This window comes from Sus scrofa, chromosome 7, assembly GCF_000003025.6.
Source record: "Sus scrofa isolate TJ Tabasco breed Duroc chromosome 7, Sscrofa11.1, whole genome shotgun sequence".
Taxonomy (NCBI): Eukaryota; Metazoa; Chordata; class Mammalia; order Artiodactyla; family Suidae; genus Sus; species Sus scrofa.
This window is the reverse complement of record NC_010449.5, coordinates 28,555,461-28,578,470: the sequence shown is the minus strand read 5'-3', so window position 1 is coordinate 28,578,470 and position 23,010 is coordinate 28,555,461. Positions and strand designations below refer to the sequence as shown.

The following is a 23,010-nucleotide window of genomic DNA, read 5'->3' as shown; positions in this document are numbered from 1 at the left end:
CAGAGGTTTTACAAAGTTAAGAACAAACAACTTATTTTACTAAAGTTCCAGTCATGTCAGCTCCAAAATACCAGACGTTTCAGCATTATGACACCACATATTCACCTGGACAGTTTTTGCAGCCACAGTGGCTTATGGGGCTGACCAGAGTAATCGTTTGTTTAAGACGAAGTCCTGGAGTTCCTGTGGTGGCTCAGCAGCTTAAGGATCCGACATAGTGTCTGTGATGATTTGGGTTTGATCCCTGGCCCTGCTCAGGGGGTTAAGGATCCGGCATTGCCATGAGCTGTGTGGTGTAGGTTGCAGATGCAACTTGGATCTGATCCAGTGTTGCTGTGGGTGTGGCGTAGGCTGGCAGCTGCAGCTCAGATTCGACTCCTAGCCTGGGAACTTTCATATGATGCAGGTGCGTCCCTAAAAAGACACAAAATTAAAAAGGTAAAGTCCTAACATAGCCAAATGTACAATGTATAGTGAGGGTTTGATTCAGTCATATGGATAATTCACTCCCAAAATGTTCTTCATAAACTGCTGAGGAAAAGGATCATTTATTGCTGTTGAATTATCAGGTTACCTGCCTCCCCCTCCTACTTCACTTCAGGTGTGCCTGTACCCTTTATCAGAATAACATTTTATAGGATAAATGTAGTTTATCCTTCCAAAGCTTCCCTCCGTTTGCCAGTTCAAAACCTTGGGGTGGGGATAATAACACCTCTAAAAAAATAGAAGCTTGTTGATTAGCGGGATGATGCAAAGCATTTAGCGTAGGGCTCAGAATATAGTAAATGCTCAATTAATCTTAACTATTTTACTTTTACTATAAAAGATGTGACCTTGGAAGTCATTAAATCTTTTGTAGCCCAGTTATCTAGAGAATAGATAATAGTTATCTAGAGAATATCCAATTATAAAGAGAATGTTTCAATATAAGCCTGGAAATGCTCTTAAAATAAATATGGTACCTCCACATACAAAGTGAAATATAGAATTTAAATAATTATCCTCATTAGTTAAGTAAGACACTTTACCTTAGTAGTTACTATATGCTTTGGAGAAGAGCTTAATGCACAAAGGTTTACTTTGCTGGGATATTATTTTTTATTACCATTTGCCAGTATTTTTTTTTTTTTTTTTTTTTTTTGGTATTCATTATTTACTAGGATGAAATCTAAGTCGTGTCGGTGACCTACACCACAGCTCATGGCAACAATGGATCCTTAACTCACTGAGCAAGGCCAGGGATCAAACCCGTGTTCTTATGTCCTATTTAGGAGGTGCTCTCAGCTAACAGGAACAGGAAGCAGGAGAAGTGAGACTGGCCAGAGAGGAATGCTATCAAGGGCACCTTGCTGAGCAGGTCCCTGAGGTGGGCAGATGGGCCAATGCCACTCTGGTCCGTCAGAGAATGCATGACATCTGGGGACTTTGAGCAGCCTTGTCTAGCCCAGCACCGTGCAAATCTCATCACTTCCCATGAGTGGCACCACAGGAAGAAGTTTGGAAAGCATTGCTATGAAGAATGGTGGCTCAGCAGGTTAAGGATCTGGTGTTGTCACTGCAGCAGCTCATGTGGATGCTGTGGTGCAGGTTCAGTCCCTGGTCTAGGAACTTCCACATGCTGCAGGAGTGGCCAAAAAACAAAAACAAACAAACAAAAAATGCCTGAGAGAAGTGTGGAGCCCTAACCAGGAGAGAGGGGACATTTGAGTTAAATGGGTGGGGCGGGGAGGTCAGAAGGTGGAGGCTGATGGTCTCTGACTACTTGGAAAATTGAGAGAGAGGAATTCGGGTAAAAACAGTGTCAGTGGGTGGAAAACACAGGGAGGCAAATGTGTCCTTATTATCAGAGCAAACAGACTGCTTGTGAAGGGCAATGCCTTGGCTCATTTGATTCTATAACAATCTTGGAGATTGATTGTTTTTTTTCTTTGGCTACACATGTAGCACATGGAAGTTCCCTTGAGAAGAATGAAGATTCTTGTTTGACTCTTGTTTCCGTCTTTGAGCAAGATGGGTTTAGTTATTATTTATTAATTATTATTAAAGTGTCGGGGAGGGTGGAAGTTTCTGTGTCTCGACACCTTCCTCTGTGATCCTAAGAAATGACCTTTTTTTTTTTTGTCTTCTTAGGGCCGTACCCATGGCATATGGAGGTTCCCAGGCTAGGGGTTCCATAGCCGCTGTAGCCACTGGCCTACATCACAACCACAGGAAAGCCCAGATCCTTAACCCGCTGAGCAAGGCCAGGGATCAAACCTGTGTCCTCATGGATCCTAGTCTTGTTTGTTAACTGCTAAGCCAGGATGGGAACTCTGAGAAATGACCTTTCTTCTTCCCTCAGTGTGCGCCAGGTGGCGCTCCAATTACCGCGCAGAATCCTGTGCCAGATGGTGGGTTATAGGATGTTAAATGTTGGAACCAAAGGAAGAGCCATTCTTGGATTTGAGCTCAAAGATTTCATATTTCAAGAAGACTACCAAGGCTTTATAATATTATGTGACATTAAAATGTCTATGCACAAAAGTGGGAAAAAATGCTACCTCAGAGTCAAGGTTAACATTGTTGGTAGGAAAGTGGATTTCATTCTGTTTTTTTTTTTTTTTTTTTTTTGGTCTTTTTAGGGCCACACTCGCGGCATATGGAGGGTCCCAGGCTAGGGGTATAATTGGAGCTGTAGCTGCTGGCCTACACCACAGCTCACAGCAACGCCAGATCCCTAACCCACTGAGCGAGGCCAGGGATCGAACCTGCAACCTCATGGTTCCTAGTCAGATTTGCTAGCCGCTGAGCCACGATGGGAACTGCCTTTTTTTTTTTTTTTCTATTTAGCTTTAAGAAAAATTCTAATATAGCAGGTTCCAGGGGCATTTATGAGGATTTTTAACTTAAATTATTATATCTTCTGGCTGGGAAGACAAGTTGTTTTTCCATGTTTATACATAGTCTTTCAATGTCAACTCCAATATGGATAAGTTGTGGGTCAGTAATTCTGTCAAATGCAATGATTGGGGGCGGAGAGAGGAAAAAAGCAAGTAGAATAAAATGCCAATTGCAGAACCAAGAAAATAAGTTAAAAGCGGACAGGTATTGGATTTGCCCTGTGGCTCAGAGGCTTAAGGATTCAGCATTGTCACAGCAGCGGCTTGGGTTGAAGCTGTGGTGCAAGTTTGATCCCTGGCCCAGGGAACTTGCACCTGCCTCAAGCTCAGTCAGAAAAAAAAAAACAAAAAAAGTGGACAGGTGTTACTGTTACTGAATCAGGTTCCTACTGATTATTCCTTGCTGGGCCAATAAATTGAGAGACTAGGTTTGGAAGGCTAGACAAGGGTCCCAAAGAACCACCTTCCCTGAGTTAGAATTCAGGCTTCTTTTATGCTAAAAGGAGAGGTGGTCAGGCTGGTGTTGCCTACTTGGGATGTGTTCTTGCATCTTTCCATGTAGGTGTGGTCACAATGTTTCTGTAAACCTCCAACAAGACAAATGTTATTCTTTGTTTTGCAACTTTGTAGCTCTATATGAATGAAAAGTGTTATACCTTTCAAGGTCAAGGCTGGAAGGCAGAGCCTTGATAATGGGCTTTCCTGTATATTTCAGGCTCTAGGCAACATTCTTTTACAAGGTGCAGAGCCAGCTGGACTAAGCACAGGCGCAGAGCACAAGGGTTAGAGCTAACAGGATGGATCCAAAGTGGAGTCAGGTCTCTTCTTCTGTTACATGGCTACTGGATGGTTTCAGATTACCTGAGGCACACTCTTAAAAGATTTTTTTTTTTCCCCAAGCCCAGTCCTAGACAATGCACATATTTGCTCTTCCCAGTTCTACACTTGAACTGCCAGGTTGCTGGAGAAGCATGTCACAGCAGGGCTGTTTGGTGCATGACAAAGTCAAGGTTCTGTACAGAGGGCTGGAGTTCTGGAAAGGTGGCAGCTAGAATGCATTCCTTCTCATTGTCACTGCCGACCCAGCACAGCCTCTATGAGCCCCCTGACATCCCAGGTCTGAGGTGGCCAGAGGGTGCCAGCTCTTTCCGTGTCCTCTAAAAAGCCAACTGGAACCCTGCTTCACTTCCCACCTAAAGGGTGACAAAATTGTCCACAGCAATAGTGTTCTGCATAGCAGAATTAAAAACCATCTACACATGGGTTAGTAGCGAAATGAATTGATGGACTGTGATATACTTGTACAGTGGAACATTATATTACACAGCAGGGACAAAGAAGGAACTGGATCGCTATATTTCCCATGAAAACAAGCAACTACTGGAGTTCCTGTTGTGGCTCAGTGGTAATGAACTCAGCTAGTATCCATGAGGACTTGGGTTTGATTCCTGGTCTTGCTCAGTGGGTTAAGGATCTGGTGTTGCTGTGGCTGTGGTGAAGGCTGGCGGATGTAGCTTCGATTCGACCCCTACCCTGGGAACTACAATATGCTGCCGGTGCAGCCCAAGAAAAGAAAAGAAAACAAGCAACTCTTACTATTATTTTTGGTGACACCCACAGCATGTAGAAGTTCCTGGGCTAAGGATCGAATCTGTGCCACAACCGCGATCTGAGCCATAGCAGTGACAATGCCAGATCCTTAATCTGCCACACCACAAGGGAACTCCAAGCAAGTATTATTTATACAATAAGAGAATAATTGTGGAATAATAGTATACTAGTACCATACTGTTTTGATTACTGTAGCTTTGTCATATAGCTTTAAATCAGACAGCATGATATCTCCAGTTTTGGTCTTCTTTCTCAAGATTGTTTTGGCTATTTGGAGGTCATTTGTGTTTCCATACAAACTTTAGAATGATTTCTTCTGGTTCTGTGAAAAATGCCATTGGTAATTTGATAGGGATTGTGTTGAATCTGTAGATTGCCTTTGGTTGTATAGTCATTTTAACAATGTTAACTCTCCCAATCCATGACATGGCTTATCTTTCCATTTGTTTGTGTCATTTTTCAATTTCTTTTATCAGTGTTTTAGTTTTCTGAGTACAGGTCTTCTACCTCCTTAATTAGATTTATTCCAAGTATTTTATTCTTATGGATGAAATTGTTAATGAGTTTGTTTCCTTAATTTCTCTTTCCGACTGTTCATTGTTAGTGTATAGAAATGCAACAGATGTCTGTGTATTAATTTTTGTATGTGTGTCTTTTTATGGCTATACCCTCGGCACATGGAGGTTCCCCCCCCCGCCACGCCCCAGTCCTGGACTCTCTGTCTGTACCTTTTCACCATCCAGCGTGATTGCTTCCTTTAAAAAATGCTCTAGGAGTTCCGGCTGTGGCGCAAGGGGATTGGTGGTGTCTTGGGAATGCTGGGACCCAGGTTTGATCCCTTCCTGGCACAGTGGGTTAAGGATCCGGCTGTGTCTTAGGTCTTGACTGGAGCTGGACTCTGATCCCTGGCCGGGGAGCTCCACGTGCCACAGGGCAGCCAAAGGAAGAAAGGAAGGAACGAAAGAAAAGAAACCACTCTAAATACTTAATTTGTTCTCTCTTAGGGCCATTTTCATGTCGTGCCCTGTGTGTGTGTATTTCTTACGATATTGTACATTTTTTGACAGTAAGACTGTATCTTCTTCATTGTTACATATTGCAGAGTGCTCTGAACAGTAGCTTGTTATTACTTGCTAAATAAAAATTGTTTTCACTTAAACTTATCATCTGGGCACTCCTTTACTTGGCGAAGTCATGAAGTCTCATGACTTCAACTAACACATTTCAGTGTATACATTTTATTTTATTGTATTTTTTGGTCTTTTTGCCTTTTCTAGGGCTGCTCCCGTGGCATGTGGAGGTTCTCAGGCTAGGGGTCCAATCAGAGCCACAGCAACTCGGGATCCGAGCCACATCTGTGACCTGCACCACAGCTCATGGCAACACCAGATCCTTAACCCACTGAGCAAGGCCAGGGACCAAACCCACAACCTCATGGTTCCTAGTCAGATTCATTAACCATTGAGCCAGGACGGGGATTCCTAGTGCGTACATTTTAATATATAGATTCTGGGATCTCCACCTGCTTCCTAACTGGTTCTATATTGATAAGCTAACTTCATTGCAAATTATGAAAGGCTAATACATGGAATAATCCCTTTCCAGGCTCTTCCTGTGATGGGCTGAGCTGTGTCCCCTTCATTTGCAGTTGTCGAAGCCCTAACCCCCAGCTCCTTAGACGGGAACTGTATCTGGACATGGGGTCCTTGGAGAGGTGGGGAAGGTAGAAGAGGTCCCTTGGGGGCCCTCATCTGCTGGTCTGGGTGTCCCTGTAAGGAGGGCAGAGTAGGACCCAGACACAGAGGAAGATGGTCATCTGCAAGCCAAGGGGGGAGACCCTGGAAGAACCAATCCAGGTGGCACCTTGGTTTTGGGCCTCTTGCTCCAGAGTTGTGAGGGACTACATTTCTTACTTAAGCCATCGGGTGTGTGGCCCTGTTAACGGCTGCCCGAATAAAGGAATACAATTCCTCCACCTGAACCCGGCTTTCCTAGTGCACCTGGGCAGTCCTGCCACCTGCCAGCCTTTCTCAGCACCCTCTGCTCCCTTCATCTTCAGGAAATGCATGCCGAGCATCCTTCTTCCCCTTCACTGGCTCTGCGACTGCCCTAGTCCACCTCCATGTCCATCCTGACTTAATAGCCTTTACACATTTCTCTTCGTGCCCAGGTCTTGGTCTCCGGTTGTGCAGATGTTCTCCGAGGGCAACTCACACTGAACAAGTGACGTCGGACACATCTTTGTCCAGGTGGTGGCCTCTGCTGGGAGTGCCTTTCCCCTCCTCTGTGGCCTGGTCGTTTGTGGGTCTGGATGTATAAGTACATGCGAACCTCTCATCTGACCTTGACTTCTGATTTTGTGTCTGTCCTTGACTTCCCCAGTTTCAACCTAATCTATCTTCCTGCTCTTTCTCTACGCCAGATAGAGCTTAAAATGTTAATTTAACTTTGAGTACCCCCTGTAACCTTCGGGGTGCTTCTTTCTCTTATCTACTGCAGACACAGGCTCAGGCGGCAAACGCTGACGCTGATGATTCTCCTAGGGTCGTGGAAGAGGCCTTGGTTTAGTTTCAGGCTTTTATTAGCTTTGAGAATTTGGGAGAGTTCTATAACTTTTTTTTGGGTCTCAACTCTAAAGTGAAGAGAAGAGGTCCCTGGTGGCTTAGTGGGTTAAGGATTCGGCATTGTCATTGCTGTGCCTCGGGTTGGATCCCTGGCCCAGGAATTTTTATGTACCACGGGCGCAGCCAAAAACAAAAAAAAGAACAACTCCTTCCTCCCAAAACCCCAGCAACAACAACAAAAAATAAAGTGAAGATAATATTTAATTTCAGCTGAGTATTATGAAGAAAATAGATTAAATATATTAAAAATTTATAAAGCACTCAGAAAGCAACATTTGGTGTTATTTGTTCTTGTTGGTCATCTTGAAATTTCCCTTATTGCCTTTTATTGCTGCTGGTCCTGCCTTCCCAAGTGCCTGGTAACTTCTTTGCTGCCTTCCCAAACACCTGGTAACTTCTTTGCGAGCTCAGATCATGCATGTATCGTGTATTTGTTCTGATTCTTACAGCACCTAGTTGTTTCTTAGTACTGAAAAAATTTAAAAAGCTAAGTCCCCAAATCATAGAAGTTGTAAAGCCTTATAAGTAGGGTGATTATTCCATCCACTTTGCATGAGATGGTTCTGTGCTTTCCCTTTTTCCCCCAACATGATTATTATAGCACCACCCCCCCTCTCAAAAGTGTGCTTATTTGGACAATAAATGACATAGTTCTCTTCCCCATGAGTGACTTGGCTTAAACAGAATCGTGGTAGTTTGTGTCACGAGGATAAAAGGGCCAGGGGAGATTTCCTCCGAAGGAAGAAAAGCCTGAAGATAAAGACAGTTGAAGCCAAAAGTAAAAGTTCTGTTTGGGAGAATATTTCAGCTAATGGAGATTATAAGGCCTGTGGGTAAATGTGTTTTCCTTAAATGTTTGAATGTCAGATAAGCTAAACCAGCTGCACTTCACTGTGGTATTGCCAAGTTTAGTCTTTGAGTTAGCTCTTGGCAGATACACTTGGAGGCTGTACAGCTCAAAAGCTATTAATTGACTTGCTAAAATATGTGTTGTTAAAAGTTAAAGATGTTGTCTATATTCTAATTTTAAATAGTTTTTTGTTTTTATTACTCAGGTAATACATATGCACATTTATGTTATGTCTAATTAAAGTGATTATCAAGGAGTTCCTGTCATGGCTTAGGGGAAACAAATCTGACTAGGATCCATGAGGACGCAGATTCGATCCCTGGCCTTGCTCAGTGGGTTAAGGATCTGGAGTTGCCGTGAGCTGTGGTGTAGGTTGCAGACGCGGCTTGGATCTGGCATTGCTGTGGTTGTAGCATAGGCTGGCAGTTACAGCTCTGATCCCACCCCTGGCCTGGGAACCTCCATATACTGGGGTGTAGCCCTAAAAAGACAATAAATAAATGAATAGATTATTAAAATACAGAGTAAAAAACAAAGTTCCCCCTCCATTACCTCCCACCTACCTAATCTCACTAACAAATAGTCCAACTTAAGACAACTTGTCAAAAACGCCAAAATGTCAAAAAAAATTTTTTTTCAGGGCTGCCCCTGCGGTATATGGAAGTTCCCAGGCTAGGGGTCGAATCGCAGCTACAGTTGCTGGCCTATACCACAGCCACAGCAACACCAGGTCCAAGCTGCGTCTGCAGCCCACACCATAGCTCATGGCAATGCTGGATCCTTAATCCACTGAGCAAGGCCAAGAATCAAACCTGTGTCCTCATGGTTGCTAGTCAGTTTCGTTACTGCTGAGGCACAAGGGGAGCTCCAAATATGCATATTCTTTGATTCAGCAATTTCGGTTCAAAGAAATAGTTACACCATTATACAAAGATGTATATACACATGAATATTCATTGCAATGTAGTCTGTACTGGTGAAAATCTAGAAGTTATTTAATGTATCATTAATGGAAAATTGGTTAAATATATTATGATGTATTCATGCAGTCAGTAATGTGGAGTCATTAAAGCTAAGGATGTAGTGTTACATTTATTAATAGGATCAGAGGTCCACAATATGTAACTAAATGAGCAAAAGCAGACTCAAAAGAGGTTATACAGTGAGATCACAGTTATAAATATTTATGTGTGAATAAATAAAAATTATAAGTGTGCACATGTAAATGCACATTTACATATTTAAATAATCTTTAAGCATTTATGTATAGCCATTAAAAATACATGGAGGCATAGAGTTCCTGCTATGGCACTACGGGGTCAGCGGCGTGTCTGCAGCACAGGGACGCAGGTTTGATCCTCAGCTTGGCACAGTGGGTTATGGATCTGGCCTTGATGCAGCTGCAGCATAAATCACAACTGTGGCTCAGATCTGATCCTTGGCCTGGAAACTCCATGTGCTGCAGGGTGGCCAAACAAACAAACAAAAAAACCCCAAACAGGGAGTTCCTGTTGTGGCGCAGTGGTTAACGAATCCGACTAGGAACCATAAGGTTGCAGGTTCAATCCCTGCCCTTGCTCAGTGGGTTAACGATCCGGCGTTGCCGTGAGATGTGGTATAGGTCGCAGACGCGGCTTGGATCCTGCGTTGCTGTGGCTCTGGCGTAGGCTGGCAGCTACAACTCCGATTCGACCCCTAGCCTGGGAACCTCCCATATGCCGTGGGAGCCACCCAAGAAATGACAAAAAGACAAAAAAAAAAAAAAAAACCAAAAAACCCCCCAAAACCCCAAACACTTGGAGGCAGAGGTGGCCAAGATGTTAGAGTAAGAAGACCCTGAGCTCACTGGCTCCCACGAACATACCAAAATGACAACTGCTTACAGAACAGCTGTCTATGAAATGACTGAAGACTACCAGTAAAGATTTTGCAAGCTGCAGAATCACTGGCAAGTTCTCTTCAGAAGCATCAGGGACATGAAGGGTAAAGCATGGCTCAGGAGCTGTCCCATATAAAGGAGACTAAGTGTCCAGGAGGATGCAGTTTGATCCCTAGCCTTGCTCAGTGATTGAGGATCTGTCATTGCCATGAGCTGTAGTGTAGGTCGCAGCTGCGGCTGGGATCCAGCATTGCTGTGGCTGTAGCATAGGCCAGCAGCTGCAGCTCCAGTTTGACTCTTTGCCTAGAGCTTCCATATGCTGCAGGTGCATCCATTAAAAAAAAAAAAAAAAAAAAAAAAAAAAAAAAAAAGAAAGAAAGAAAGAAAGAAAAAAATAATAACTAAAGGAGACTAAGGAAGCATGACAACTAACTGGAATGTGAGATCCTAGGCAAGAAAGGCAGACAGCTGTGGGACAGTGTCCTTGGGGTCAGCTGATGAAGGTCCAGAGGTAATTTGGGGCACAATTTTGTGCTTATTTAATAAGCCAAAACTATTTCAAAGTGAAAAGTTTAAAATAGAAATATTGGAGTTCCCATCGTGGTGCAGTGGTTAACGAATCCAACTAGGAACCATGAGATTGCGGGTTCGATCCCTGCCCTTGCTCAGAGGGTTGAGGATCTGGCATTGCCATGAGCTGTGGTGTAGGTTGCAGACGCGGCTCGGATCCTGCGTTGCTGTGGCTCTGGTGTAGGCCGGCGACTATAGCTCCGATTAGACCCGTAGCCTGGGATCCTCCATATGCCGTGGGAGCGGCCCAAGAAATGGCAAAAAGACCAAAAATAAATAAGTAAATAAATAATTTAAAAAAAAAGAAAAAGAAAAATGATGCTTTAAAAAAAATAGAAATATTAATTAAAATACATGTCAAGGTACGGACTGGCACTCTTGTGCTGACAGAAGGCAAGACCAAAGAGCTGCGTGTCTGTGCGGAGGGGCCCTGTAAGCAGGGTGGGAACCAGACAATCCGGGGTGCAGTGTCACCCTGGGGCCCAGGGTCTCAACAGCGGCACAATCAGGTTTTCCTGCAAAGCCGTGGGTTTCTCTTCATTCTCCTCTCCCCCCAATCAGGAGCCGGTTTCCTTCTTTCGGGCAGTAACATTTGTCATTTTATTAAGTTATTCTCATTTGTATAAGTTGACTGTCAAGCCCAAATTCATCCATTGCTGTGGAAGCTAATGTACAGAAAGTACAAAAACAATGTACACAAAGCGCATTTTACAATAAAGCACAGGAATAGTTAAAAAAAAAAAAAAAAGACGAAGAAATCTGAATCATTTGGATTGTACACACTCCTCCCTGCCTGTGTGTCCTGTTGTCCCTCGTCCCGTCTGTCATCTGGCACTGCCAGCTCTTCTTTCACAGGAGCTCTTGCAGTGGGTTTGGAGTCAGGTGGCTCTCATCCTGATTCTGCACTGTGACTGTGACAGTTCTCTGTGCCTGGGTCTCTGTGGCTGGGCTTGGGTCCTGGGTAGGAGATGGGCTCCAGCCTCTCAAGCGTGGATTAATGTGCACCTGCTTGTTTGAGTTCAATCTTCCAGTTAGAGTAAGGAGGCTGTTAGCCTTTTTTTTCTTTTTCTTTTTGAGGCAGTGCTTGTGGCATATGGAAGTTCCCAGGCTAGCAGTCAAATCAGAGCCACAGCTGAGGCCTACGCTGCAGCCACAGCAATAGCAAGGCTAGTTACGAGCTGCATCTGTGACTGATGCTATAGCTTGCAGCATCGCCTGGTCCTTAATCCACTAAGTGAGGCCAGGGTCCAAACCCACATCCTCATGGATACTAGTTGGGTCCTTAACCTGTTAAGCCACAGTGGGAACTCTGGGGCTGTTGGTTTCCGGATGAATTTTCAATAAAGGAGCATGTTTCTCAAAGAAAGACATTACTTTTCCTGGGTAAACCTTGTTTAAACCTGTGTTGCTCTTGTCCCTCCTAGCATGTTCCTGGTCCCTCCTGGAGGAACCACAGTCCCCATCTTCATGCTGAGGTGCAAAGCTGGACATCTGCCAGCTTCAACCCAGGAGAAGAAGCAGCGACAGAGTGACCTTAAATGACTGCTCTCGGCCTCAACTTGTACAAGGTACTCATCTCTATTAAATATCTCAATTAATAGGGTTTCCTTCTTGTCACAAGGGAATAGGGAAGGTTACCAGTTATCTTTACCATCCTACTATTAATGTTGGTGAGGGTAGCTAATTTTGGAGAAATAAGTAGTTTCAAACGTGTGCTGGTTTAGGTGTTTTTTGCATAAAGATCTTTGTTGCAAGAGAGAGAAGTGAAATCTGTCTACCTCAGTGTGTAGCCATTGCTTCAGTACCCTGTCTGGATGAGACCCCATTTGCTTCTGAGTTTCATACCCTTGCCTTTTTTTTTTTTTTTTTTTTGGTTTTTGGCCACCCCGTGACATATGGAGCTCCCAGGCCAGGGATCAGATCCAAGCCATAGTCACAACATAAGCCACAGCTGCAGCAATGCTGCATCCTCAACCGGCTGTGCTGTTTCAGGGATCAGACCTGTGACCCAGTGCTCCCAAGACGCTGCCAATCCTGTTGTGCCACAGTGGAAACTCCTACCCTCACCTTTTAAAAATTGCTACCGGAGCTGACACTCAGGTTGGCCCTGAGCTCAAAACATCCTCTGGTAGGGTGATAAAGAATGGGAGAAACAGCACTATGTCTCAGACCTAATGATGTGAAGTGATCAGGAATCAAGTGGAGAAAGCTTGCCAGGCAGAGCTGACTTCCTGCACATGGTTGCTCTCCAGGGAAGTTTACCTAAAAGACCTCTGTGGATTATTGGATACAGGAGTGTTGAAGTCGAGACTGAGTTGAAAGTTCCCACTGTGGTGTAATGGGATCGGCAGTGGCGTCTTTGCAGCACCAGGACTCAGGTTCGATCTCCAGCCCTGCACAGTGTGTTAAAGGATTCAGCACTGCCACAGCTATAGTACAGGTTGCAACTGGGGCTCAGACCTGATCCTTGGCCCTTGAATCCCTTATGCTGCAGGGTGGCCAAAGAAAAAGGGGGAGGGAGAGAAAAAGAATGAGTTAAGACTGAAACCTGATGTGATTCTGGTCCTATTTTCCTTTGCCTTCTCCATGGCAACCTCAAGACAGATACTGCAGAACACACTCCCAGTTACTGGCTGAAATAAACCTTCCATCACTAAGACAGGACTTTCTGCCTCCAACCTCAGGAGTCACGAGATCCTTGCTTCCAAATTTGAACTGATTGCATTTCCAAATTTGAGATACCGAGTATGAAACATTGTCTCACTTGGGCTTTTAATGATGATAATATAAATTTTTTAAAGAAAAAACCCCTTTAGGAGTTCCCGTCGTGGCGCAGTGGTTAACGAATCTGACTAGGAACCATGAGGTTGCGGGTTCGGTCCCTGTCCTTGCTCAGTGGGTTAACGATCCGGCGTTGCCCTGAGCTGTGGTGTGGGTTGAAGACGTAGCTCGGATCCCGCGTTGCTGTGGCTCTGGTGTAGGCCAGAGGCTACAGCTCCGATTCGACCCCTAGCCTGGGAACCTCCATATGCCATGAGAGCGGCCCTAGAAATGGCAAAAAGACAAAAAAAAAAAAAAAGACAAAAAAAAGAGAAAAAACCTCTTTAAATATGAATATCTGTGAAATAATTTAGTTACTATTTAGTTTAGTTTTTTAGCAGAATTACATTTCAATATATATGAAATTAGAATATACATATATGTTTCTTTTTCATCCTGGTTATTTAACTCTTGAATTCTTAACTATTCCATTTAAGTACACCCTTGAATCATTAACAGATATTTTTGGTTTTTCAATGTTTTCCATTGATTCAAGGTTTCACCGATTTCAAGGTGGCTGTTGAATTTTAAGTAGTACATGAAAAAGAGATATGAAAATTGTTGCTTTGTTATCCATGTATTGTTAAGAGATAATATATAGGAGTTCCCACTGTGGCTCAGTGGTTAATGAATCCGACTGAGAACCATGACGTTGTGGGTTTGATTCCTGGCCTTGCTCAGTGGGTTAAGGATCTGGCATTTCTGTGAGCTATGGTGTAGGTTGCAGATGCAGCTTGGATCCCCAGTTGCTGTGGCTTTGGCGTGGGCTGGCAGCAACAGCTCCAATTAGACCCCTAGCCTGGGAACCTCCATATGCTGCGGGTGCGGCCCTAGAAGAGGCAAAAAAAAAGACCAAAAAAAAAAAAAAAAAAAGAGAGAGAGAGATAAATATAGAAAATGTCTTAGAAATGAAGGTATTTTTATCTCTCAAAGACACAGCTACTAAAACACGTTTTTCTTCCTTAATATTTTGGAAATCCATTAGGGTTTATGTTCTAAATACCCTTGAGCCACTTGGAAGAGTGCTTTTAAATAATATTGTTTATCTCCCACAAAATAAACACTCCAAAGGCCTGGTATTTCTGTCTCTAAGCCAATACATTCTGAAAATAGCTCAGTCATAAAAGTCCATTATTTCTAATTCAAATACAATTAGAAATACAATACAATTACTGGTGCAGAGAGTAATAATGGACTTCTAAAATTAAAAGTTTTTTAATTTAAATTGATTTTACATTTCTAAATTAGTTAAGAACTGTTTTCAATTAATATGGGAAGCATTTATCCTGAGTAGCATTAAAAAATCAAAAGGTTTACTGCTAATCTAATGTATGATTAGACTAGAGTTCTTAAACTTGAGTAATGTAAAGAAGCCCTTAAGAGGAAGAAAATTTTTGAGGACACCCAGAGTTGACACAGACCATTGTTTTGATGACATAGTTCTTGTTATGAAAGTTTTTATATACGTATAGGTATCCACAAAACCTAAATACATTTACATGTTAAACACAAAATTCTAAACCTGATACAGTTCCAATGGACAATATTAACTTAATTTGCTTGATGATCAGGAGTTCCTCTTGTGGCACAGCAGAAACGAATCCAACTAGGAACCATGAGGTTGCAGGTTTGATCCCTGCCCTTGCTCAGTGGGTTGACGATCCGGCGTTGCTGTGAGCTGTGGTGTAGGTCGCAGACGTGGCTCGGATCCCACGTTGCTGTGGCTCTGATCCCACGTTGCTGTGGCTCTGGCGGAGGCCAGCAGCTACAGCTCCGATTCGATCCCTAGCCTGGGAACCTCCATATGCCGTGGGTGTGGCCCTAAAAAGGCAAAAGGCAAAAATAAATAAATAAATAAATAATTTGCTTGATGCTATTTTGCTGAAATTAAAGAGCATATTTTGAGATTAATGATAGAAAGGTGTAGTCACTTTTTTACTTGATTTTTTTTTTGTTTTGAGCACAGTAGATCACCATCTGAATCATTTTCATGATCATTGTTGACTAATTAATTAATTAATTAATACAGCTGCACCTGTGGAAGTTCTCGGACTAAGGGTGGAGTCAGAGCTGCTGCTGCAGGTCTGCGTCACAGCCACAGCAACACCGGATCCTTAACCCACTGAGCGAGGCCAGGGATCCAACCTGCATCCTCATGGACACTGTGTTGGGTTCTTAACCTGCTGAGCCATAATGGGAACTCCTATTTAATTATTTTTTTAAAATGCATTTGTTTTTAGTCACTGCAATTGATTGGAGGGCCAATCAAATTATTCATTCACTGCAAAATTCAGGAGAGAAAGATCTACAAGTACCACCAACTGCAAATCCTTCACTGTAGATTTACTTTTCTATATACTGTGTGTGCACTGCTCCAAGTTGCCCAAATCAGAGCATCACTTCCACTTGCAACACCAGTGGAGGGGGTAGGCCTGTTCTTTGGAGTCCCCAAATGTCTTTTGAATTATAAATCCTGTGAAAACCCAAGCGTCTAACCACAAATCCTTATCCCAACTGCTGTGGAAGTTGCCTTTGCTCAGTGAATCCTCTTCATGTTTAAGTCCACCTCTATCATGCTTTCACCAGGACTTGACTTCCTGCACTGGTTTGTTTTCAAATATCAAACTAAACTTTGACTTCCTAATAAATACCTTAAGAAACTAAAAGCTTATTCAGGAGAATGACTTGCAATTGTAAATTATGACTGCAAGACAGAAGTTCATTTTGTCTCTGTAACTGCTGGAAAAAATCCAAATTAAGAACAATGATAATGTGGGGTGATGGCTGACATATTGACTTTAGAACCTGTTAATAATCTAGGAGCAGCTGGGCATGTTTACCAATACCGTCATCCCTCTGTATCCTTGGAGGGCTGGTTCCAGGACCCCCAGTGGATATCCAAATCCGCAGATGCTCGAGGCTCTTATGTAAAATAGTGTAGTACTTGCACCTAATCTATGCACATCCTCCTTTGTATTTTTAAATCACTTCTCAGTTATTTATAAAACCCAACCCAATGTAAATGCTATGTAAGTAGTTGCCAACATGTGAGAAATTCAAGTTTTGTGTTTTGGAACTTTCTGGAATACCCCCCCAAGTGTTTTCCATCCTCGGTTGGTTGAATCCAAGGATGTAGAGCCATGGATATGGAGGGCTGACTATACATGGCAAGGCAACCTGTGTCATTTTGGATGATCACACAACACCAGTGGGATAGGCGTCACATGCAATGGCTGGATTGAAGCCATATTTGGAAATAACATGGTCTTCCAGATGACATAGTATATGCTTAAAAAAAAATCCTTTAAAATTAACCGTAAAAAATGGAAGGAAAAGGTGGAAAGAAAAAAATGGAAATTATGGTTGAATGAAAGGACCCCAGAGATTCAGTTGGTTTGAGAAAGCCTGGATTAGATCATGTCAATGAAATTGCCATGAAAACTGTAACATGCTCCGCAGACGCTCATCCCATTATCATGAGGAAACAAATATAATTGGAAAAGTCTGTAGTTAATATAACATGAGGAAGACTGGATGCACTCTGCATAGCAGACAGAAAATTCCCACAGTGAATGTCATTAAACAGTTTCCAGGAAAACAGCTGCTCCTCTCACTCCCCTGAGTGAGGAGTGAAACAACCAACTTCTTCATAAACGTACCCTGGAGCAGCCTGGCCAGAGTGCGTGTGGGGTCGGGGGATGGTGCAGAGGAGCATTTGACTTGGGGCCCCCAGGGATAGAGGGGCTGGAAGGGGGGCAGTAGGTGAGAAGCCCACTTGCGGTCCTGAGGACCCACCACACTGCTTCTGGGGCACCAACCCTGAAATATTTAACCTCATAAGAAAAACCAAGTTCCCCCTAGGTGATGAAGTTTTTACCACCCCGGCCCTTGATCGACAGATTCCGTTCTGTGGTTCAAAGAGTAAAATGCAGATGAGGTGTTTACTCCTTCCCTCTCTGTACTTAGGACCCTGAGCATTGCTCCCAAAGTGTTCAGATTAGTCTAAGTGAAGGCAGATTTATTTATTTAGGCTGCACCTGTGGCATATGAAAGTTCCTGGGCCAGGGATTGAATCTGAGCCTCAGTTGATACCCATACCACCACTGCTGCAGCAACACCAGATCCTTAACCAGCTGTGCTGGGCTGGAGATCGAACCTGAGCCTCCAACAGCAACTGGAGCCACTGTAGCGACAATGCCGGATTCTTAACTCACTCTACCACAGCAGGAACTCCAAGGCAGATCTATTTTTATTTTTAAGTTTCCATTTTGTGAAGTGTAAAAATCATCTTCTAGCTGAGAATGTGAGTTGGATGTGCTTATCAGTCGGCTTGTCAAGTTGGAATTAAATCTTGGCATCATAACAGGATCATATTTACACCTACTTCAGTTTCCAAAAATTAGTCAACTTAGAGAAAATATTTTGATCAGGAATTTCAAAGGGAAAGCCAAAGTCTGGAGTGAAAACATCTCCTGCGAAGGATTACATCATAAAGCCTGTGAAAGCCCATCTGGAGTCAGGGATGCGTACAGAAGAGTTCAGTTCAGTTCAGCAGATGCTCTGCTGTGTGTTGGGAGCCAGTCGGCTGGTCTCCAGGAGATCATGGCCTAATAATCAGTCTCATATTAAACATTCAAATATTCAGAGGAGCTTAGGTCCAAAGAACAACAAATGTTGCCAAGATCTAGTCGAACTCATTTAAAATAAGATATTCACTTTAGAAGTTCCTGTTTAACAAATTTTATGGACAGAACATTGAAAATGCCATCAGTTCTAGAGCATAAAACAAAATTGTGTCTGAAGGGAGTTTCTTGATTATTTAGATTTGTTTTCTTTTTTTGGCTACACTCACAGCATATGGAAAACTGAGTCCAAGCCATAGCCGCAATCTACGCCATAGCTAGGGCAATGCCAGGTCCTTGACCCATAGTGCCACAGTGGGAACTCCTTTAGATTCTCTTCTTATGATCTCTTCTTTCAGCTATGTAGATTCCTTTGAATACCCAAAGATGGTTCTAAGTAGATGGGTCTAACACAGTGATTCCAGGCAGCTTAACTTTAAGTAGGGAAAGAAAAATAAGGGACTTGCTACTGAATTGTTAGGCACCAATCTGAGTTGTGCGCTCACCTAAAATTGGTATCCTTTTTCTTTCCTTTTTCTTTCTTTCTCTCTTTCTTTCTTTTTCTTTTTTTTTTTTTTTTTGCCTTTTTAGGGCTGTACCCGAGGCGTATGGATGTTCCCAGGCTAGAGGTCGAGTTGGAGCTATAGCCGCTAGCCTACACCACAGGCATAGCAATGCCAGATCCTTAACCCACCAAGCGAGGCCAGGGATCAAACCTGTGTCCTCATGGATACTAGTCGGGTTCGTTAACCGCTGAGCCATGACGGGAACTACTAAAATTGGTATTTCTTATATATCTTTGGATGCTCTGAGCTGGCATGAATAATTAGTATTATAATAAAATAAATTCTGCCCTCCAAATTTATCTGACAGAGAGCAATAAAATGCCTAAAGTTATGGTACATAGGTAATTATCCATAACTGGTAAGTGGAGCTCATAAATACCAGTATTGAGGAGTTTCCTGGTGGTTCAGTGAGTTAAGGATCCAGCATCGTCACTGCTTTGACTTGTGCTGCTGCTGTGGTGTGGGTTTGATCCCTGGCCCGGGAATTTCTGCATGCTGCGGGCATGGCCAAAAAAACAGAACAAAATGAAAAATCCAGTACTGAAAATACTTCCACATGGCTAAACTGAGGTCAGCTTTTTTTTTTCTTTCTGTTCTTTATTAATCTCCTCTTCAAACAGCATCAAGAGTGAACAGCTTTACTGGATACAATGTTCATTGTGAATTCATTTCGTGCCCCCTTCACCCTCACCTCACTTACCAGACAGAGCTGCTCGAAGCAGAGGTATTGGGTCAGATCCTATATAGCTCCTACCCCACTTCTCCTTTGGCCCTGAGCCCAGATTTAGGATTCTGTGCTCTGGTCCACATGATGCTACCCCAGGTGAGAGGGTCAGACTAGTAATCTACACTCCACCCCCCACAGGTGTAACCAGGTGCTGAGAAGCTCAGGGTGGACCAGCTACATGGAGGTCCCCTACCAGCTCATTAAAAGTAGGGGTATAGTACCCTGGCAAGTGCAGGGGAGAATTGAGGCAAAGCTGGTGACTCCTAGTTAAAAGGACTCTGGATGTAGGCACCTGAGCGACACAGTGACAAGGGAGGCAGCTAGGCAGGAGGAGGAGCTGTGTTGCCAGGGTGAGCGCCTGGTTCAGGACCCTGGACAGAAGGCAAGGGACCTCAGGTGTGCGTGGCTGTCTGCATGACACCCCCACCCCAAGCCTTCAGCAGTTCCTGTTCTGAGACCTCAGTTTCTCCTGCCAGGGCAGCTCTGTCTTGGGTCTAATAGGAGAGAAGGGTTTTGGAGGGGTAGGAGGTGGGGAGGAAGGAGCAGGAAATAGAAGCGAAAACTACCCCCTAGATTTCCCAGTGGGGTACATGTGAGGATGACTGATTGTGCTCTCCTGTTTCTTGGGCTGTCCTCTGCTGTGATTATTCTTTTCCTTTCTAAACGTCCACTGTACATATACATACTGCTGGTAGAAGAACACTACAAGGAAGGTTCGTGTTCCCACCTGAGCCTCAGAACAGCATCAGGCCCTTTGAAGCCCCTCGTGGCCCCAGCAGTGCATCCCCCTCCCTCCCCGAGTTAGCTGCTGTCTTGAATCTGGTATTCATATCTCTCTTGCTTTTTGATAATTTCCACCTGCAGTATGAATCCCTGAACAAGATACTGTTTCACTTTTAAAGAAAGCTTTCATATGATTGCTAATGTGTATTTGTCAGGGTCCAACAAGAGACAGATGGTGGCTCAAAATAGTCTAATTCCAAGATGGTTTTTTGCAGAGACTATTGCAAAGGCGTGGGAGTGGGGAACCATAAGAGCAATAGTGCACCCACAGGGCTTCACTGAAGTCAGCATGTCACAGTGTGGAGGCCTGAAAGGTGGATGGCAGGGAGCCTTTCCGTGGTGGACACCTTGAAGGGAGCAGTGCCAGGCTGAGGGTCACAGGCAGCCTGGCCCGGTGGCAGCCAGGGGAACAGGTACTTTGTTTCTCATCTCCTTCCCACTCCTGTCCGGCTCTTAATTGCCCTTAGAAGTCCTGTAAGCAGAGAGCAGGGAAGAGGGTGAGTGTGCAGGGTGAGGGGGGTGGGGGTGGGAGATGCAGGGGATAAATGTATTCTCCAGGGGCTTTTTCAGGTAACATTATGTTTCTGAGATTCATCAGCACTGATGTGTTTCATTATAGTCAGTTCAGTTTTGCTGTTGTTGTTATATTCCACTGTGTGAATTGACTACAATTTTGTAATAGTTTTTTTTTTTTTTTTTTTTTTTCGTTGTACTAGCAGCATGAAGAAGTTCCCAGGCCAGGGATCAAACTGGAGCCACAGCACTGACAACACTGAATCCTTAACTACTAGGTCACCATGGAACTCCTGAATTGAGTACAATTTTTTTTTGGCTTCTCAGGGCATATGGAAGTTCCCAGGCTAGGAGTCGAATGGGAGCTACAGGTGCCAGCCTACACCACAGCCATAGCCACGCCAGATCCAAGCTGCATCTGCGACTTACACCACAGCTCACAGCAATGCTGGATCTTTAACCCACTGAGCAAGGCCAGGAATCAAATCCGCATCCTCATGGATACTAGTTGGACTTGTTTCCACTGAGCCACAACGGGAACTCATACAGTTTATTTACCGTTTTCCTGACGATGGGTGATTTCCAGTGTTTTAGTGTCTTGATGTTGCTATAAACAGTCTTGTCAATGTTTTTTGATGTCTATGTACAAAAATCTCTCTAGAGAATATACTAACAGCAGACAGAGGGTCAGCTTTACCAGATGACGCCAATTTGTTTCCAAAGTAGTTTCACCAGTTAATACAGTGTATGAGCTTCTTGTCAACACAATACTTTCAGACTTTAAAGTCTTTGTTCATCTGGTGGGCATACGATATTTATCTCATTGTCGTTTTAATATGCATTTCCCCATTACTAATGTGGTTAAACACATTTTCATACTCTTTTTTTTTTTTTTTTTTGCTTTTTAGGGCCTCACTCATGGCATATGGAGATTCCCAGGCTAGAGGTCAAATTGGAGCTACAGCTGCCAGCCTATACCACAGCCAAAGCAATGCCAGATCTGAGCCACCTCTGCGACCTATACCATAGCTCCCAGCAATGCCAGATCCTTAACCCAGTGAGCGAGGTCAGGGATCGAACCCGAGTCCTCGTGGGTACCAGTCGGATTCGTTAACCACTGAGCCATGATGGGAACTCCCGTTTTCATTCTCTTACTTGTCATTTGTGTTTCCTCTGTTGTGAAACATCCTGTTCAGAGTTTTTTTCTCTTTTTTAGCTTTCTTTTATTGATTATATTCAGATACTAACTGTATATTATTTCTGACAGCTTTTTTTTTTTTCTGTACCCAAGGCATGAGAAAGTTCCCGACACAGGGATCAAACCCTCACCACAGCAGTGACAACACTGGATCCTTAACCTGCTGAGCCACCAAGGAACTCCTCTGACAACTTTCTTTTCCCAACTTGCAGATTGTTTAAAAAATGTATATCTGTATGCTTTTAAAAGTTAAATCCTTGATTTTAGTGTAATTAATATTATCAGTCTTTCCTGTAGCTTCTGCTTTTTTGTTTGGGTGTGGCTGTCTTGTGCGGAAGTTCCTGGGCTAGGGATCAAATCTGTGCCACAGCAGCAACCTAGGTGCTACAGTGACAAAGCCACATCCTTAACATGCTGTGCCACAAGGGAACTCCTAGTTTGTGGTTTTTAAAAAGAAACAGTGTTAAAATATACATAACACAGGGAGTTCCTGCTGTGGTGTAGTGGGTTAAGGATCCAGTGCTGTTGCAGCTGTGGCATAGGTTGTAGTGGCAGCTCGGATCCAGTCCCTGGCCCAGGAACTTCCATATGCCACGGGTACAGCTGAAAACAGAAAAAGATATATACATAACACAAAATTTACTATTTTGAAGTGGACAGTTCAGTGACATTCACATTGGTGTGTAACCATCACCACTATCAATCCCCCTAGATGTTTCCGCTTTTTCTTAATGTCTTGTTTAAGAAATCCTTTGCTACATCAAGACTATCTATATATTTTTCCTAAATTCTTCGTTTTGCTATTCACATTTAGGTCATTAAATCATCTGGAATTGAACTTTGTGTGTAGGGGGAGGTAGGAAAAACAATCCCCTGCCAATAGCAATTGTCCCAGCCCCTATTAGAACTGTCCATCTTTTATCCCTTGGTTTGTACTGTGGACCTGTCACTTGCCATGTGTCTTCATAGGTGTGGGCTCATTTCTGAGTACTCTGTTCCAGTGGTTGATTTGTCTATTTCTGTGCCAAGATTATGTTGTCTTAAATTTTATGGAGTTATGATAAGCCTTCCATCTGCCTGAAATGCTGCTCTCCTAACGATACACATGAGTAAAGCCCTAATTTTCTTCTGGTGTCTGCTTCATGGTCACATTCTCAGCCAGCCTTCCCTGGCTGCCCTTTCTAAAATTTCAATGCCTCCTCCAAAAATTCAACATCCTCTCCTCTGCTTTATTTTTCAGCTTAGCAGTTCTTATTTAACAGAGTAATGTTACACTTCTATTATTTGTTTTCTCTCTTTCCCTCTAGAATATAAGCTTTATGAAGACAAGATTTCTTTTTCATCCCTCTTGTATCCCCAGCATTGAAA

The 23,010-nt window shown here is 43.4% G+C and overlaps 1 protein-coding gene across 1 annotated transcript in view; it reads left to right on the top strand.

The window, feature by feature from the left end:
* Positions 11,838–23,010, top strand: part of PRIM2 (primase (DNA) subunit 2) — a 292,008-nt gene continuing 280,835 nt past the window's right edge. Inside the window, exon 1 of the mRNA XM_021098097.1 lies at positions 11,838–11,981. The gene's annotated coding sequence lies outside the window, so the exon portion shown is untranslated. The remainder of the gene's footprint in view (positions 11,982–23,010) is intronic.